The 18,650-nt window shown below is 42.9% G+C and overlaps 1 long non-coding RNA gene and 1 pseudogene across 2 annotated transcripts in view; both read left to right on the top strand.

Moving 5' to 3' along the window:
• Window positions 1-18,650, top strand: part of LOC118888492 — a 109,089-nt gene that overhangs the window by 48,837 nt on the left and 41,602 nt on the right. The window lies entirely within an intron of this gene.
• LOC118888490 lies at window positions 16,532-18,020 on the top strand (annotated as a pseudogene).

Genomic DNA, 18,650 nt, shown 5'->3' with positions numbered 1-18,650 from the left:
GAGACTCAATAGCAGAAACCACTGCAGGAAACCAGTGCTAGGGTAGGGAAAGCTGCATTGTAATTGACCATATACAAAAAATTCTACAGCTGACATCAAACTTAATGGTGAGAAACTCGAAGCTTTCCAACTAAGATCAGGTACCAGGCAAGGATGTCTCCCTACTGTACCATTTGTTTTCAACATCATACTGGAAGTTTGAGCTAATGCAATAAAAAGTGAAATAAAAGGTATACAGATTGAGAAAGAAAAAACTGTCTTTGTTCACAGAAGACATGATTGTCTATGTAGAAAATCCAAAAGAATCAACCAAAAAACTCCTGTAACTAATAATCAATCATAGCAAGGTTGCAGGATACAAGGTTAATATTAAAAAGTCAGTCACTTTCCTATATACCAGCAATGAACAAGTAGAATTTGAAATTAAAAACACAATACCATTTACATTAGTATCCCCAAAATGAAATATGTATAAATCTAACAAAATATGTATAAGAGCTATATGAGGAAAACTACAAAACTCTGATGAACAAAAATCAAAGAAAACTAAATAAATGGACACCTAGTCCATCTTCATGGATAGGAAAACTCAAAATTGTCACTATATCAGTTCTTCCCAATTTGATCTCTAGATTCAATGCAATGCCAATCAAAATCCCAGCAAGTATATTGCATGGATATTGACAATATGAATCTAAAGTTTATATGAAGAGGCAAAAGACCCAGAATAGCCAACATAATATTAAAGGAGAGCAAAGTTGGAGGACTCATGGTATCTGACTTCAAGACTTGCTATAGAGCTACAGTAATCAAGACAGTGTGGTATTGGTGAAAGAATAGGCAAATAGATCGATGGAAGAGAATAGGGAGTTCAGAAATAGAACCCCATAAATATAGTCAACTGATCTTTGACAAAGGAACAGAGGCAGTACAATGGAGCAAAGATAGCCTATTTAACAAATGGTACTGGAAAACTGGACATCCACCTGCAAAAATAATGATAATAATAATCTAGACACAGATATTACACTCGTCACAGAAATCAGTCGATCACAGACCTACATGTAAAACACAAAACTGTAAATGGCCTAGAAGATAACATAGGAGCTTCCACAGTTTCTGAAGAGAATTTGCTGACATTCAAATTGTAATTCTCCTATAAGTAATGTGATATTTTCTCTGGCTACTCGCAAGATTTTTTCTTTGTATTTAGTTTTTAGCAGTTTGATTGTGATGTGTCTAGGCATGGATTTCTTTGGGTTTATACTATACTATTTGAGATCCATTGAGCTTCTTAAACCTGTAAGTTTATGTCTTTTGCCAAATTTGTGATGTTTTTAGCCATTATTTCCTCAAATATCTTTTCTACAGCATACCCTTTCTCATCTCCTTCTGGGCCTCCAATGACACAAATGTTAAACCTTTAGTATTTCCCTACAGCTTCCAGGACTATCTTCATTAATTTTTCAATATTTTTTCACCCTGTTGTTTGGATTGAATAATTTCTATTGATCTACCAATAAATTCACTATTTACTCTATTATTTTCATTTTCCTTTTGGGCCCATCTTGTGAGTTTTTTACTTTGGTTATTGCATTTTTCCGTTCAGAATTTCCAACTTGATTCCCCTTTATATATTCTGTTTCTCTGCTGAGACTTTCTATCTTTCCCTTCATTTCCAAAGTGTTCTCCTTTACTTCTTGGAACATTTTAATAATAGTTACTTTAAAGTCTTCGATAATCCCAGCACCTGTCATCATGGCATTGGTGTCTGTTGGTTGTCTTTTCCAATGTGAGTTGAAGGTTTTTCCTGGTTCTCTGTATGCTGATTAATTTTAGATTCTATCTTGGATGTTTTGGGAGACTCCGAGTTACGAGATTCTGGGTCTTGTTTAAAGTCTATGGGGAACGTAGCTATTTTTAACAGGCCATCAGCTTGTTTGGGTTCAGGCTGCACATTGCAGCCAGCCTTCTGTGGGTTTTGGCTCCGGGCTCAGTTCAGTTTCAAAGCCCCTGCAGTGCTATTCAGATCTGTCTCATGTGTGTGCCGCTCAGTGGCCAGTCTGGGACCTGGACCGCATTCTATCCCATAATTCAGTTCTTGGAATCATTGGTATATTATTTAGGGTCAGATCCACATATGTACAGCTAGGGAGTGAGCCTAGGAGTTCAGAGACAATCTTATGGGGTGGTTTTCCCAAGCTATACTCTCTCCCCAAATTTCCCCATTACTATTTCTTCCCTGGGGCTCACCTTTTAGTCTCTGACCTCAGAAAGATGGGGCTTTAGCTATTGTGCTGTGCTGTGTACTTCCCACAGCTGTACCCATGTCTGGGACCAAGCAGCAGGAGGGAAGAGAGAGAAAAATAGCTATGGGGGTCCACCACATCCTCTTGGGACACAGCTCTTCTGATCAAAACATAACGGTTCCCCTTCTTCAGTTCTAGGCACCCATAGGCCCCCGTTGCTGCTTGCTGTCTCTGCTGCTACTGCAGGATTTCCTGGAGTGCAAGAAAACAGAAAAGGGGGAAAAACCCTGGAGATTTCCCCTATTCTCTTTGAGCATCAGGAGATCTCTTTCCTGCCCTTCCAGACAGAACTAGAGGGCTTCCCTTGGAGCTCTCTCTCTGTCCCTGCCCAGTATCTACTTCTAGGTTTGGGGCTGCCTTGATTCTAGGCCAGGGATAGCAGAGGAAAAATAAATGATAAACTCACCACCAGTTTGGTCGTACTTCGGGTTCAGGTGTGTCTTCTTTCCCAATCTGCATGCTGTTTACTTTTCAGAATCCTCAAATAGCTGCCCTGTGCATTCTGTCCAGGTTTTATAGCTGCATTGAGTGAGATAAACAGGGTATAGTTACCCCATTTTACTTGGAACCAGACCTCCTATTTCTTTAATATCTTGCTACAAATATGTCTGTATTTATTCACAGAATCTCTCTTGTAATTTTTACAACTTTTTCTCTTTGGAAAATCCTCAACTGCTGAATAACAATTTTGCCATAGGTAATGTAGAAGCAGAGAAGGAGACAGGGATTCTTACTGAGGGAGTGTTCTTGGGAGAAACCTCTAAGGAAGGAAAGGAAAGAAGCAGGAGAAGAAGCTAAGCAAAGAAGTGGTTTCAGCAGAGGTCTAGCCATCAGCCTTGATTCCACAGAGAGCTCTAGGGCAAAGATGGCACCACAGAGTTGTCTCCCTTGAGGCAAAGGGGCTGGTCTTTTGCTCCTTAATACCAGTCAGTCATTGGCTGTGTTGGCGGGTATATGACCTCTTAGGCATCTCTGAGTGAGGTGGGTTCTGTCAGCAGAGAACGCGTCTCCAGAGAAGAGTGCAGCTGTGAGCTGTTAGCAGCCAACAGTCACAGCTGCTAAATATAAAATAAACAGAGCCGATCTTGGTTCTGGGTGAGGTGGAGTCAGGAGCTGGGGGGCGGGTGCACTAGAGTGGTAAAGGAGCTCTGGGTGGGGCGTCAGCACCATCATTACAATGATTAATCATACGTTTCAGTGGTGATAGTCGCTAAATGCCCCATTTCCTTCCAAAACACAGAGGACCACTCACTAGTGGTGGTATTGAGGAACCATGCTCAGGCTGAAATAATCAGCCTCTAGGGCAATGGGTGTCAACATTCAGTGTGCATGAGAATCACTTGGGGAGCTTGTTAAAGATGCAGATTCCAACACCAGTGCTGAGATTTGTATTCAGTAGGTCTGCGTGAACTACATTTTAACAAGGAACTCCGTGATTCACTTTGAGATCTTGTGAGTGATCATACAACCCAACCTATTTCAATGATGGCAAACATCACTCTGTCTTAATTTTGTCTCCCCCAGTAAATCTGAAGCTTCTAAGGGCAGATGTTAAACTTCAGTAGTTTTTCCTGCAGTGATGTTCACAACCAACCATATATTTTTTTTAATACTGAATGTTTTTTAAAAGTCCTTTCAACTCACTGTTCCAGTGATCCAAGTAACCACTTTATGGGAGCCTGCTAAAGTGGTTATAAGTATCTGGGGCACAAAAACAAAATCTCAGAGCATGAGCCGTAGGAGTTACAGAATCCTCGAAGGCAATAGAGGCAAGTAGCCTCATCAGTGGTGAACCATAACTTCTAAAAAATAATCTTCAGACAGTCCAGGAGTATCAGAGGCTGACTGACACAAAATGCCCATCTCTGCCAAGTGCCCAGCACCAGGAATCAAAAACATATGGCTGGGGTGGGCCTGGGAGAGGAGCATCTGCTTTTACAGTTGTAATTGTCCCTACAGATTCGGGTCAGCATCAATCATAGCATTTTTCACACAAAGGACAGAATATTGATCAGTACCTAAGCCTGCCTAACAATATCAGCTCCATTTTGGATATCTAGACAGACTCTCAGATCAAAAATGAAACAGTATTTCCAAAGGGACATAATAAAATAAAAGCTAATATGAGAAACCAATAGACTATCAAGTAGTCCTTTAATTCCTTTGTAAGAATTAGGCTGCACGCCGTGAGAGCAAAGGATTTACTTAGGAAGATCTGCTTAATAAGATAAAGTATCTTCCCACAGAAAATCTTAAAAAATAAGCAGTTATACTCTACTGCACTCTCATCCTTTATGATTTTATTAGCTTATCAAACACACAGTACTACACACTTAAATAGGGGAGTTATTTTTTCTATTCTTGAAGACCAAATGGGAGGTTCATCCAGTTGTAGTTTAGAAAATCTGACATGTAAGGAAGCATGTTAAGATTTTTATGGACCATTAAAAGTACAGATATTTTAATGATTACTCAGATCAAAATGTCATGTATGGTCATAACAAATAAGTAGTTTGGGATCTGTTATTCCCAAAGGAGGTATCGTTGAGACTGACCCTTGCCCAAGGGCATGTTTATAAATATATCAGCTTTAGAAAATGGATGAAGCACCTAGTTGTTTATATTCCTTTAATGACTGACTCTTTGTCTGCTTCTGACGTATAGTCAGACTAGCTTCTTGTTTGCTGATAAATCATCCTAGGACTCAATAGGTCAAAGTAAAGAACCAGTGTTGTGTGGCAACCCGTGATCATCTGTCTGACTTCCTTGAGGAAAGAGAAGCTCTGAGCTGAGGCGATGTATAGTAGGCAAGAAATTGATTAATAGGCATCAGGAAAGATCATTTTTCTGACTTCATTTATGTGCTTGTGTAAGCAGGCAAGCTACACTAGTCGTGCCTCTGAGAAAAAGTAAAAAATGATTGGGGATGAGTTGGGAAATTGTCCGGGGAGCTGTAATTCTGGAGCCATTTTGTCTCTTGGGTTTAATAGTTTCTGGAGGAATCCAGAGATCGTGACAGTGAGCGTGGGTGAATTGGGCTAGACCTTGTATTGTAGGCTGGGCTTTCTGAGAAGCTGACTCTGAGATAGAGCATAGAGGGTAGGATGCTTATTAGGGTGTACCCTTGGGATCCCCTTCTTGGGGAAAGGAGGGGAAGGAAGAAGGAATGGGCAGAAGGAGAAGCCGAGCTGTGATGCAGGCCCAACAATAGCTTCGGCCGACCCACAAGGAGCTCGGGAGCTAGAATGGTCCTTCAGAGTTGTCCTCAGTTGGGCCAAAATGGCTGGGAGTTTATATTTCCGCCTTGAACATTGGATATGGACAACCTCAGAAAGTACCAGGGAAACCACCTTTGGGTCAAGTTGGCTCTCTGCAGCTGAGGCAGTCCCTGAAGAGGCTGAGAGCTGAGGGTTGTCACCATCAGGACCCCTAGCAGCTAGGACAACAAGGGTTTCTTTGAAGGAGGAACTGGACAGTGCATGAGAGTGGCCACCACACCCGGTCAAGTTTGGGCTGTGGCTTATCTGAGTGATTATACCAGGTAATGGCAACCCCAAAGAACTGCAAGGCCAGTTGTCAAAGACAAGTCATGCTGCCTGAATTTTGTTGCTTCTGCCTCTAAGAATGATTTTTCTTTTGAGATTTGACAGGGAAGGGCAGAAGGGAAGGGTTCTGGACCTGGCCCTAGGTCTGTCACAGGGGTGAGGCAAGGTAGAGTGGAGTCAAGGGTGGAGGTGACACATGCTGGGGCTGCCCGTGGAGCATCAGAATGGTGAGTGGGTATATCATCCAAGGCCTTCAGCAAGGGTCAGGCCGTCAGTATAGGACATCCAAAATGAAACATAAGTCAGGTGGGGGTAATACTTGGAAGGCCGTGTAGCCTGTTAGGGTGTAGAGGAAGGCAAGGCACTGGGACAGAAATGGTAACAACTACTTTATTAAGTGCTTCTGTGGCTCAGGACCCTGCTAAGCACTTTCACACATCATCTCTCTTCCGGCTTACAACTCTGTGTGGTAAGCATTATTATCTCCATTTCCATTTTTATGGGCAAAGAAACCAATTCAGAGAGGAACTTACTCAAAATTACGTGGCTGGTAAGTGGCAGAAATTCTGGAGACAGATTGCCTGGGTTCGAATTCTGGCTCCTACTAGATATGTGGCCTGGGGCAAATTACTTAACCTCTCTGTTGCTCAGTATCTTCATCTTTAAAATGGGAATAATAATAATACTTATCTCTTACAGCTGTTATGAGCATTAAATGCGTTAACAAGAGCTATGTAATTGTGTGTGAACTAAGTGAATAAGTCAGCCTAACTCCCAAGCCCATGTTCTTGACTATTATGCTACCCTGGCAGGACTCGGATTCTCAGGATATGGAGAGAGAGACCAAGGCAGCCGAAGTACTAGGAAGTAGCTAAGATATTAGGCAATTAATCATTCATTCATTCATTCACTTATTCACAGATATTTACTGAGTACCTCTATATATGTGCTAGGCATTTTTCTAGGTAGTGGAGATAAAGCAATGAACAAAACAGCTAAAGTCCCAGCTATCATATAGCTCATATTCTAGTGGGGAGACAGGCAGTAAACTAAATGATAGACAAATATCTAAATAGTGTCAGGTAGTGGTAGAGTTATGAAGAAAATGAAAGCAGGGTAAGGCACAGGAAGCTATGGAGGTGGGGCTCTGGGGAAAGGGTAAGCCTTTCTGACGAAGTGACATTTGAGCAGAGACCCAGATGAGTCACGGAAGGAGTCAGGCAGTAATCTGGAAGACAAGCCCAGGCAGAGAAAATAGTGAGAAGAGCAGGCCCCTCAGAGCTGTCCTGAGTTGGGAGAGCTGGGCTGCCCTCAGAAGGAGATGAGATCTGGGGCAAAGCCGTTGTCTTCAGCGGAGGTGACCCCCAAAGCGGGCCGACAGCTGAAGGCCGCCTTCCAGCAGCATATGCCCAGCAGCAGGGGGAGTAAGTGTCTCATTCCTTAAGGGCCATCTGGGTGGCACATCCCAGCTTCCATCACCCTGTTCGTGCTTCAGCTGCTTGTCCTGCTGTTTGGCTTACTCCTGGAAAAATGAATCTTTGTCACCAAAAATATACGCTAAACATTGTGAAAAGTTCATCGAAGTTCTTGTGCAGAAGTACCAAGGTTGAAATGTTACTTTGGATGTAAGTAGCTAGAAGGACAATGTAAATATTGGAACACTGACCTCTGACTAACACAGGGGGAAAGAGCAAAAGCCTAAATCTGAAAGTTCTCTGGAAGGGAATACTTGGCAGATGGGTGATTTAAAAATGGGATACCATGGATCCTTTTGCAACTTGGTAACACATCAGCACTGCCCACATGCTCTAGAAACCATGTGAATGAAGAAGGCTGTCATTAGAGCTGGAAATTGCTTTGTGATTTTAGCAATGGTTTGCTCCTAGGCCAGGTTCAGATTTCCCAGTTTCTGAATTCTAACCAGTAATTGCTATTATAGTGTGTTGGGGAGATGGCTGCTGGAGATTGTGGCAAGAAGATAGAATTCTCTGCCTTTTAAGGCATCTTAATCACGATTTGGGCAGCATAGGAGCCTTCAGCTGAGTAAACTGAACAGCCATTTCCATAGCAGAGAAATAAGCTACTGTTTGACCCAGAGAGGGAGCTTTCGGCTGTTGTTTGTTGACCTGAGCCAAGGGAAACAAGATGACAGATTGGACAAGCAAACACCATGCAATTTATGCCCTTCACGGACTGTCGAACATTAATTTAATTTAATTTTAATCATTACCATCTGGTGCTTATATAGAGCATCAAGCCCAGATATTTCCTTATCTTGAACTGGGGAACAGTGCTGCGCCTTGGCCTGCAGCCACATCCAGGCACCCCGAGGAGGGGGCAGGGGGACCGTGGGAGGGGAGGGGTACTGATGCCAGACGTGCAGTCACCCCCAGCCCCCGAAGCTGTAAGTGGGACCTGTTGTTGGTGCTGGTCCCATCATGGGTCAGTGGCCTCTTCTTCTGCCTCCAGTCATAGAGACATAAATGCTGAGTCACGTCTTTGAATTCCTGGACATTGGCAAAAGGGACTGGCTGGGGATGGTGTCTGGGTGAACTGGGGCATCTGACTCTGTGGCTCAAACCTCTTGAGCAGCTAAAGTGACCAGTAGCCACATCTAATCTGTTCATGAAGTAATTACTAAGCACTGACGATGGGAATAAGGACTGGGGTCAGCGGACGTTTGAGTTTTCATCACCCTTGAGAATCTGTGACTCTTTGTGTCAATCATGGTGCCAGGCCCAGCAGGGAATAAAGAAGAAGTATAAGGCAGCACCCCTGCCCTACAAGTCACCTCAGTCCCAGGAGGGATTCTCCTTTCTTCCCAGTCCCCAGACTGAACCTCAGGTTACTGGTGGCTAGTGGGGGTAAAAGGACTGCCAGTGAAGTCCCAAGGGAGTAGGAGAGGGGACATGGAGCGAGACCTCCCTCATTTTCCTGAATTTTAATTTCTCAAATGCAAGGTACCTTGGTACCCACAAGGCTGGAGGAAGCCAACTCAGGCTTCAGGAGACAAATACTGAGCCCTGTTCATTGCTTTGTGGACCAAGATCACATGACCTACTTGAAAGAGGAGGAGCAAGTTTTCCCCATTTCTTTGAAAACAGAAGCAGGTCTTTTTTTCCTGAGTTTTCGGAAGTAATTTTGTTTACTTTTAAATTTTTTTATTTTTTTAAAATTTTATTGAAGTATGGTTGATTTACAGTGTTGTATTAATTTTTTCTGTACAGCCAAGTGACTCAGTTATACGTATATATACATTCTTTTTCATATTCTTTTCCATTATGGTTTGTCACAGAATATTGAATATAGTTCCTGTGCTATACCGTAGGACCTTGTTGTTTATCCATCCTATATATAATAGTTTGCCTCTGCTAATTCCAAACTCCCAATCCTTCCCTTCCCTACGCCCCCTCCCCCTTGGCAACCACAAGTCTGTTCTCTATATCTGTGAGTCTGTTTTTGTTTCATAGATATGTTGATTTGTATTTTAGATTCCATGTATAAGTGATATCACATGGTATTTGTCTTTCTTTTTCTGACTTACTTCAGTTAGTATGATAATCTCTAGGTCCATCCATGTTGCTGCAAATGGCATTATTTCACTCTTTTTTATGGCTGAGTAATATTCCAGTGTGTGTGTGTGTGTGTGTGTGTGTGTGTGTATATAAATATATATATATATATATATATATACCACATCTTCTTTATCCATTCGTCTCTTGATGGACTTTTAGGTCTTTTCCATGTCTTGGCTATTGTAAATAGTGCTGCTATGAACATAGGGGTGCATGTATCTTTTCAAATTATAGTTTTGTCTGGTTATATGCCCAGGAGTGGGATTGCAGGATCATATGGCAACTCTATTTTTAGTTTTTTGAGGAACCTCCATACTGTTTTCCATAGTCGCTGCACCAATTTTACATTCCCACCAACAGTGTAGGAAGGTTCCCTTTTCTCCACACCCTCTCCAGCATTTGTAATTTGTAGACTTTTTAATGATGGCCGTTCTAACTGGTGTGAGGTGGTACCTCATTGTAGTTTTGATTTGCATTTCTCTAATAATTAGTGATGCTGAGCAGCTTTTCATGTCGGCAGCAATTTTAAATACATGCCCATTGCCAAAATAATTCAGATAATATAGAAAAGTAGAAAGTAACAAATTGGTCACAGACAGATACAGAACCACTGTTAACATTTTGGGATATGTCTTTATGTCTTCACACACACACACACACACACACACACACACACACACACAAATGGGATCATGTTATAGATAATGAAAAGCACAATCTCTTGCTGGGTGATCCTCTTCTCCAGCCAGATGTCAGCATGACCAGAAGGAACATTCAGGGACGTCAAGCAGGGAAAGGGAGAGTGGCATTGCAAAAGTTGCCACTTCAAGTTTCAAGGCTGGATGTTCCTTCCAGCTCAAGCTGTGTCTGTCCAACCCACCTCTTGGCAACCACCAAGGGCTGACTTGCCAGCCCTTCTGAAATGTGAGGCCACCTCTATTCAGAACGTGAATCTTGTTTCTTTCTAAGAAGCATTACATTTTTCCCTTTAAAAAGTAACAGAAAGCACTTTTCATCATGGAGGGCTAAGGGGCAAGTACAGGTTGGAAGAAACCAGTTTGCAAGAGTTAAAATGGAGCATGGTAAGGAAAGAAAAATTCATTTTGTGCCTTCCTTTCCTGACTGCACAGATTTTTTTCTTTATGTTAAAAGAGAACAGTATTCCATACAGAGCCCATTTTGATCCACATGCATCAAAATTAAAAGGATGTAATCTCCAACTGTATTTTGTCCCAGGTAAGGATGTGTTTGAAGCTGTCTCCCTGGGGGAGCTCGACTCCCTTCTGGAGAGTGACTAGAGAATAGAGGCCCACAGAGCCAGGCCTGTGGGAGAGGAGTGGTGAAGGAAGCCAGCCAGGCCTGTTTTGGTGGAGAAGGGAAGTCTTAGATCCATGGGAAGGTGGGCTGCATTTATTTTATATTCTTCTGGAAGTTGGAATCAGAATGGGAGGACCAAACTTATTGTGAGGCAGGGAGCTGACACATGAGATTTGAGAGGATGGAAAAGAAAAAGGAGTGAAGGCAGTTGATATTAATTTAGCACCTACTATCTGTCAGAAGTTGTGCTGAATTCCTTGTATTAGCTTATTTAATCTTCACAGTAATCTTAAGAGGTAGATAATACTACTGCTGGTATTTTATAGCTAAAGAGAGTAAGACTCAGAAAGGTTAAGTTATTTGCCTAAAGTTGCAAAGTGAGTCAGGTTCAGACTCATATCTGCTTGGCTCCAAGATGTGGGCTCTATTTTCCCACATCACACTCTCTGAAAGTGGAATGGGTATCCCTCATGAGCTAATGTGTTCCTGGTAACCTGGGTGGATTTAAGCAAAGACTAGATGATCATTTGTCAGAGACATTCTTAAGAAGTGATTCATGCATTGGTACAGAACTGGAGCACGTGGTTTCTAAGAATCTTTCCAATTGCGTGTTCTAACAAGGTCTCTCTAACTAAAACGTGTCACTGTTGCTTGTCTTCTAGGACATCTACTGTGGTCATGATTAGAATTACTTTTTTTGGCTAAGGTATCATCCTCAGAGAAAGTACCTGAAGATACAGTCCCACGAATGTTTGCTTGGAGGACCAACTCCAGCACACATTATTGGTACCCTACCCATTTCTGCTCAGCACTCACCATTCCCATGCATACCCATGCAACAAGCACCCAAAACTCTCTACCTGAGGGGGCTTTCTTTTGATTCTTTAAGGGTAGGCCAGAAGTGCCAGAAAGTTAACATCCTTGGGAGTAGTCTTCAGCTAATAACAGATGGGATTTGGAAGAGAAATATTCTGGTTTCCTTGTCCTTGTCTGAGATAACTCCAAGGTATGCCTCATAGAGTCTCCCAGAGTTCCCCAGCAGGATCGAGTCCTAGTTGCCTATAGGAGTAGCCTGCTCTTTAACACACTCTTGATTGATTTTCTTCCCCTTCTTGTCTCCTTTACCCTCTCGCTTACTGGTGCTTTCGGGAATCAAGTCTCAAATGAACTAGTTGTACTCAAATCCTTATCTCAGGGTCTGCTTTGAGGGAACCCAAACGAAGATACCAACGTTATTTACCCATTAGCACGGGGTTTCTCAACCTCAGCACTGTTGACATTTTGGGCTAGAAAATTCTTTGTTGCGGAGAAGAGCGGCACTTCCTGTGCACTGTGGCATGTTCAGCGGCATCCTTGGCCTTCACCCACTAAATGCCGGTAGTGTCCTCCCCCTAGCTATGACAACCAAAAATGTCACCAGACATTGCCAAATGTCATCTGGGGGACCAACTCAGGTCCAGTTGGGAACCCACTGCTTGTCTGAGGTGCCCACAGGAAGCACAAGGAGGGGAGGCTGTGCAAGGCAGAGCTGTTGGGCTGGGCTGTTGGACAGGCTTCTTGGTGAGCTCTGGAGTTTAGTGGACAGTACAGGTGGAATGAAGAGGGTGTGTGTGTGTGTGTGTGTGTGTGTGTGTGTGTGTGTGTGTGTGTGTGTGTGTGTGTGTGTGTGTGTGTGTGTGTGTGTGTGTGTGTGTGTGTTTTGGAAGAGGAAAATGATGAACTAAATCTTTCTGTTTCATAAGTGTGCCTGGTGCCGGGTGTCCCTTGTCCAAAGTAGATGAACAGCTCAGAACTAAGTTGTCGCCCTTCACAGTTCCTTTTAGAAAAATGATAAGCACACGGAGACAGTTTTGCTGTTTGTGTACCATCAGTTTTCAGGTGAGTTGAGTTTGGATGACAGGTCCTTAAGCAGCCATTTCACAGCCTGGCAGTGTCTGGGTTGCTAGGAATGTTTTGACTTTTAAGTACTTTTGTGCAGCTATTAAAAAAAGCAATGTGCGGTTCCAACATGGAGAATGACGTCAATGAGAGTAGAGGGTTCGATAAACATGCAAATGATTTCATAGTTGGAGCTTTGGGTCTGATTTGGCCTGGTATATGTGCAAATGAGACCCCTGAAGAGAGTTACACATTTTCAGATCTGGTAAAAGGAGATTGCAGATATAGGCTCCAAAACCCCTATATTCCCTGTAAACAAAAGTAGCAAAGAGGTATAAATATAGGTTAAAAACTATGATAAAGTCTTCATTTTATCCACTGGATTCCTGGTTAAAGATACTAATTGGGGTTTCTCATTTCCACTGTACTCCAGTACCTTCCAAGGTCAAGTAGGGAAGCAAGCTGGTGGTGGAGACTGTATGTGCCCTGCCCAAATCCTATCGGATGTGCTCCGCACCCAGCTTCAGTGTGCTTTTCTCTTAATGACCAGCATCTGTGACCTTTTTCAGCTTTCCTTTGGGCTACTGGAGTTGCCTAACCTGTACACAGACCCTGGGAATCTATATCCACCCAGAGACGCCCATAGCCAATGGACAGGAATATAAAAGTCCAGTTCCCTTGCCTCATGTTGAAGTAAACTTTAGGTGTAATTTACACTCCAAAGCTACACCCTGGGATGATTATAAAGCTGAGACTTCCTAAAATTGCAACCTTGCTTCTTGACTTCCTTTCTTTCTCTGTCCTGCTTTCACCACTCTCTTTTGGTCTCTCTGGGAGCACTTTCCCAATAAATCACTTGCATAGGAATCCTCATCTCAAGGTCTGCTTCTGGGGAATCTGACCCAAGACAGAAGCATTCCAAAGTCTACATTTGAGTGGGAGAGGAGGTGAATTCTACCATTCACATGAGACGTTCTGTAATCTTATCCTCTCCTATAAGGTAGGCGTTCATTAGATGTTTCTTGCTGTAGTGATGATCTCAAGCTGGAGAACTGAGAAAAGAAATAGACCTCTGTCACCTATGCACTGCTCCCCTCCCTCCACAGCTGACAGGGCCACAGAGGACCTTAGGAGGTGTTGATGAATCTCACTTAGCCAAGGGAAGTAAGAGAAGCTGGCTTTGCTCATGCTTTAAATGAATTAGATCTTGGACACCCAAAGCTGTATCTCTGTGCTTTCATACTTGAAAGGACATTGCCACAGAAGATAGTGATTCAGCAAAACAGGTCTGCAGTGAGGAAACGTGGATCAAAAATATATTGGGGTATGCTTCTGATACTTAATAGGGTTTGACAGGGTCTCTACAATTTTATTGCAAAACTGATTGATGATACAGCACTATTTTTTTGAGTGCTTTCTACTTGCTTGGCAGTGTTTTCTCATGTATTATATCATTGAATCCTTGTGGTCTGCTTGTGAGATATTAACATTGCCATTTTACAGGCAAGAAAGCTGAGGCTCAGAGAGGTTATGCTCCTTGCCTAAGGGTTACACTTGTAACAAGTGGCAAAGCTGGGATTTAGCCCATGTTATTCTGATTCTGACAACTATGTGCTTAACCACCCACCAGAGTACAGGTCCCACACTGGCTCTCTTCTCTCTAAAGTGATCGCGGAAAGATTTATCAACATTTGCACAAGGCAGAAAACTATCTCATCTGAGAAGGTTTATATAGACAGTTTTCTTTTCCAAGAATAAGTAAATGTATAGGAAATTGAAATATATTAAATGAGCCTGACATGCTGCAATACAGAGAGAATGTTATATGGTGAGGTTTTCTCTAAGCTTTGCATTTTCTTGTTACAAGGTCAATATGATGATTAATGGTTTATGCACAAGGTAGAAAATGATTATTTTATTTGCAGTTATTTGGAGGGTGTTGCATCTGTTATAATTTCTCTCCTATTTCGGGGCATGCTAGGATTGTCCTTGGATTTGAACTTTTGTTTTTCCCCCTCCTCTCCACTCCCAGCCTCTTTTTGGCCCTAGAACCAAGGCCAGAAAGGCTGCAGAACTACTCCTGTTTTACCCAGTTAATTCCCTCCAGGACTGGAAAAGGTGCTATTCCGTAATTCTAACAGTTTTTGCAAACCTCAAATGCAATATGAGAACACTTTGGGACGACTGCCTTTAATGAAAAAAAAAAAAACAAAACGAACAATATACAATATATCCTGTATTTAGATACAGGATATGTGTTCATATTTTAGCTTAAGCAGTGAAGGGAGACTGCAGCTCTTTTTTTTAAATTTTAAGGTGTCAGTTTTCAACAACACAGAAAGTAAAATTTGAAAGTGGTTGCAAAACAGTGGGTTTTTATTTTTATTTAGAACTAGATCCAAAGTTTAGAGCAAAATTCTCTTCTCTGGGGTTCAAATATTGTTTACCCTGAATAGAATATGCCTTCCTGTTTGATAGAAAACACATGAAAGCATTCTAATTGTGAAACAGCCCCAGGCAAGTGGTATTTAGGAAAATAAAATGCTAAGCATGGAATCACGAAGCTGGAAAAGCCCCTATGAGAACATCTAGTTCTGCCCTCATCTTCTAACTGAGAATAACTAACTCATCCTGTATGGGTTTTTTCTGTTTTGGTAGGATTTATAAATGTACATTGTCATCTTTAGTGCCCATTCACATGACGTGTTTCAGTTAATGGTGGAATATCTGGGTAATCACAGGAAGCCACCAGTACCTAAGAAAACACCTGGCACATAAACAGTATTTAGGAGAACTTTTAGTAGAAGGAATAAATGCATCAACAAATGAAAAAAATGAAGGCTGAATAGTAGAAAATTTATGATGGGACTCTTACTGGTCTGATTAATTAATAAAATAGAAAGGAATTATGCCCAAGTTCAATGTCTTGCAAACTCTACCATTTCACATTACATAGTGTGGATTTTATCCTTCTCAATCAGTAAGGTGACTATGTAATGTATATTCCAAACAAGGACCCTTTTGAGTGTGAAAGGGGGTGTTATTAATTAATTAATTAATTTAGGGGACACTATTAATAATTGCACCAGGACAAGACTGCTCTGGGCAAAGTGGAACCAATAGTCACCCTCTCCATAAGGGATCAGGAGCAGGGGAAAAATCTATTCATACAGGCTCTAAAATAAGAAACAACGGGGTGTTAAGTCACAGTTGAAGATTGGAGGAGGTTCACTATCAATACTTCTGGCTTTCTTACCTTGGACATTTTTTTTTAATTTTTATTTATTTATTTATGGCTGTGTTGGGTCTTCGTTTCTGTGCGAGGGCTTTCTCTAGTTGCGGCAAGCGGGGGCCACTCTTCATCGCGGTGCGCGGACCTCTCACTATCGCGGCCTCTCGAGTTGCGGAGCACAGGCTCCAGACGCACAGGCTCAGCAATTGTGGCTCACGGGCTGCATGTGGGATCCTCCCAGACCAGGGCTCGAACCCGTGTCCCCTGCATTGTCAGGCAGATTCTCAACCACTGCGCCACTAGGGAAGCCCAACCTTGGACATTCTTATCTCATCTTGGAATTATGGTAAGAAATGGGGCAAAATGATAAAGACTCCCTTCCAATAATTAGGAAAGAAAGAATTAAACTCTTACCAAAAGCTAGACTGAGAGACAGTGTGCCCAGCAACCCCCAAGGTCTCTCTCTTGCTTCACCAGCATTTGGATGGGACAAACGGGGTGCTCCCACCCCTGCCTTGCCTCTCCCTCCCCCTCCCCCTCCTCGTGCCTCTCACCACCCTCTAGCCCCGCCCCTTTAGTCACAACTTCCAGCAGAATCCTCGAGGCTTATCCTCCACTTCCGGGACCAGCCTAACGGACACTTTGTGGAGAAGTCCTCTTCACTGCTGCCTAACCATGAGCGCCCAGATCCCGCAGAGTTCCTCCGCCGAGGTGGAGGCTGCCGTCAGCCACCTGATCAACCTGCACTTGCAGGCCTCGTCCACCTACCTCTCCCTGAGCTGTTACTTCGAAGGCGACAAGGTGGCTCTGACGGGCGTGGGCTGCTTCTTCCGGGAGCTGGCTGAGGAGAAGCGCTAGGGCTCCCAGCTCCTCTTGAAGATGCAGAAGCAGTGGGGCGGCTGCGCCCCGGTCCAGGACGGGCAGAAGCTGTCGCCGGATGAGTGGAGCACCAGCGTGGATGCCCTGGAGGCCGCCATGGCCCTGGAGAAGAGCCTGAACCAGGCCCTCTTGGATCTGCATGCCCTGGGTTCTGCGAGCGCGGACGCCCAGCTCTGCGAGTTCCTGGAGAGCCGCTTCCTGCAGGTGGAGATGAAGATCCTCAAGAAGATGGGCGACCAGCTGACCAACCTGCGCAAGCTGGCGGGGCCCGAGGCCGGGCCCCTGGCCGGGCAGGGCGAGTATCTCTTCAAAAGGCTCTCCTGCCCGCGCGACTAGGAGCCTCGCGGCGGCCTCGGCGGGACCCCTCTGCCTCCCCCGGCGAGATCTCCGCCCCAGCCTCTTCTTCCACCAGGAGGCAACTCTTTAACCACCCTGGAACCTTCACCTGAGCCGAGGCACCAAATAGAAACAAAAAAGGTTCTTTTTGCAGAGGGGAAAAAAAAAGCTAGGTTGTAAGAAAAAAAAAAGTATCTGAATAGCATGAAAGATTTGTAGTCTGTTTAATTCTCTAGATTGTTTATAAAGAAACGGTTCCTAACTTTTGCGTTATCACCTGGGTACGTTGAGTATCTGGTAAACTATGTTTTCTCTGTCAAGAAGAAGAAACCCACCTGTTCAGAAAATGTTGCGTAGAATTTTAGGGGTTTCATGACTTCTCTGGAGTCATTCTGGGTACTGGATTCAACTCTGTTGTTCTAAAATGTATCTTTGGCTTCTCCGAGCAAAGCAGAGAGCTGAGTACCTTGACCGTATCACATTGTGTTCCCCCCTCAACCCCCCAAACTCGTGATAAACTTGCTTTTCCTGATTTTCACGTTGGCGTGATGCTATCTGCCTGTATTGAAGGGAGAGCCCAGTGAAATTCATCTTTGTGTCTCCCATTAGGTTGCTACTGAGAACACTTTATTAACATCATACACTGACCTCTTTATGAAACGTCTCAAGAGCAATTTCTTTCTGGTCTTAATATTAGGAATAACGGTGCTTCGCTTAGGTCATTGGTTTGTTTTTGTTTTACGGGCACTGTAAATGATGTAACTAATTAAGTTTCCTTATTTGACTGCCTGCTAAAAAGCTTAGAGCCAAATTTGTGGTCCACCCAGAGTAAACAAGTAAGATTGTATAAGCATTTTGCATACGCTTCGTTCCTGGTTCTTCTAAGTGCTTAGTGTATTTTACGGATTCTTTCAAGCCACCTTAAACCCCTTCTGGAACAGGTTATGTATTATCAGATAAATAAACTTCTAAAATGCACATTTTAAAATGCCTCTGTATTCATTTTAGAGAAAAGAGAAGATAACTTTAAGGAAGCACTAAGAGAGCCAAAATGATTAGAATTGAGGTAGGTCAGATGGAGGTTACATTCCAGAAGCCAAGAGAAGGAGAAGCAGCAGTAAAATATATCATTCTTTTAAAAAAATGTGTTTCATTTTTCTGGTGAGTTGTTTTCCTGCTAAATCCGTGCATTTGTGTCTCACAAATAGCAATCTAATAATTGTGCATTATTTTCCTTGCACTTGGAAAAGCTGGAGTTATAACTTGTTCTCAAACCACAGAAGTGGAAAAGAATCAGTTCTTTTCCTACAGCAACTTTCCTTCCCGGAGCAGGAAGACCAAAGGCATACTATCATTTCTTTTATCTTACCAGGGTTAGAGGCATAGAAGAATATTTTACAGAGATTGCGACACTTGTTTTGCTCAGTTAAGGAGAAAACCTTATCTTCCTGTTTTCATGCAAAGTCCTTTGATAATAAAAAAGAATATACTGGAAAAATTACTCCTACAGAAAAGAGTTTTGCCCATTTGCTGATAGTTGGCAGTAAGAGATATAAGGAAGCAGTAAACAATTTTCACC

This window comes from Balaenoptera musculus, chromosome X, assembly GCF_009873245.2.
Source record: "Balaenoptera musculus isolate JJ_BM4_2016_0621 chromosome X, mBalMus1.pri.v3, whole genome shotgun sequence".
Classification (NCBI taxonomy): Eukaryota; Metazoa; Chordata; class Mammalia; order Artiodactyla; family Balaenopteridae; genus Balaenoptera; species Balaenoptera musculus.
This window is presented reverse-complemented; position numbering and strand designations above follow the sequence as displayed.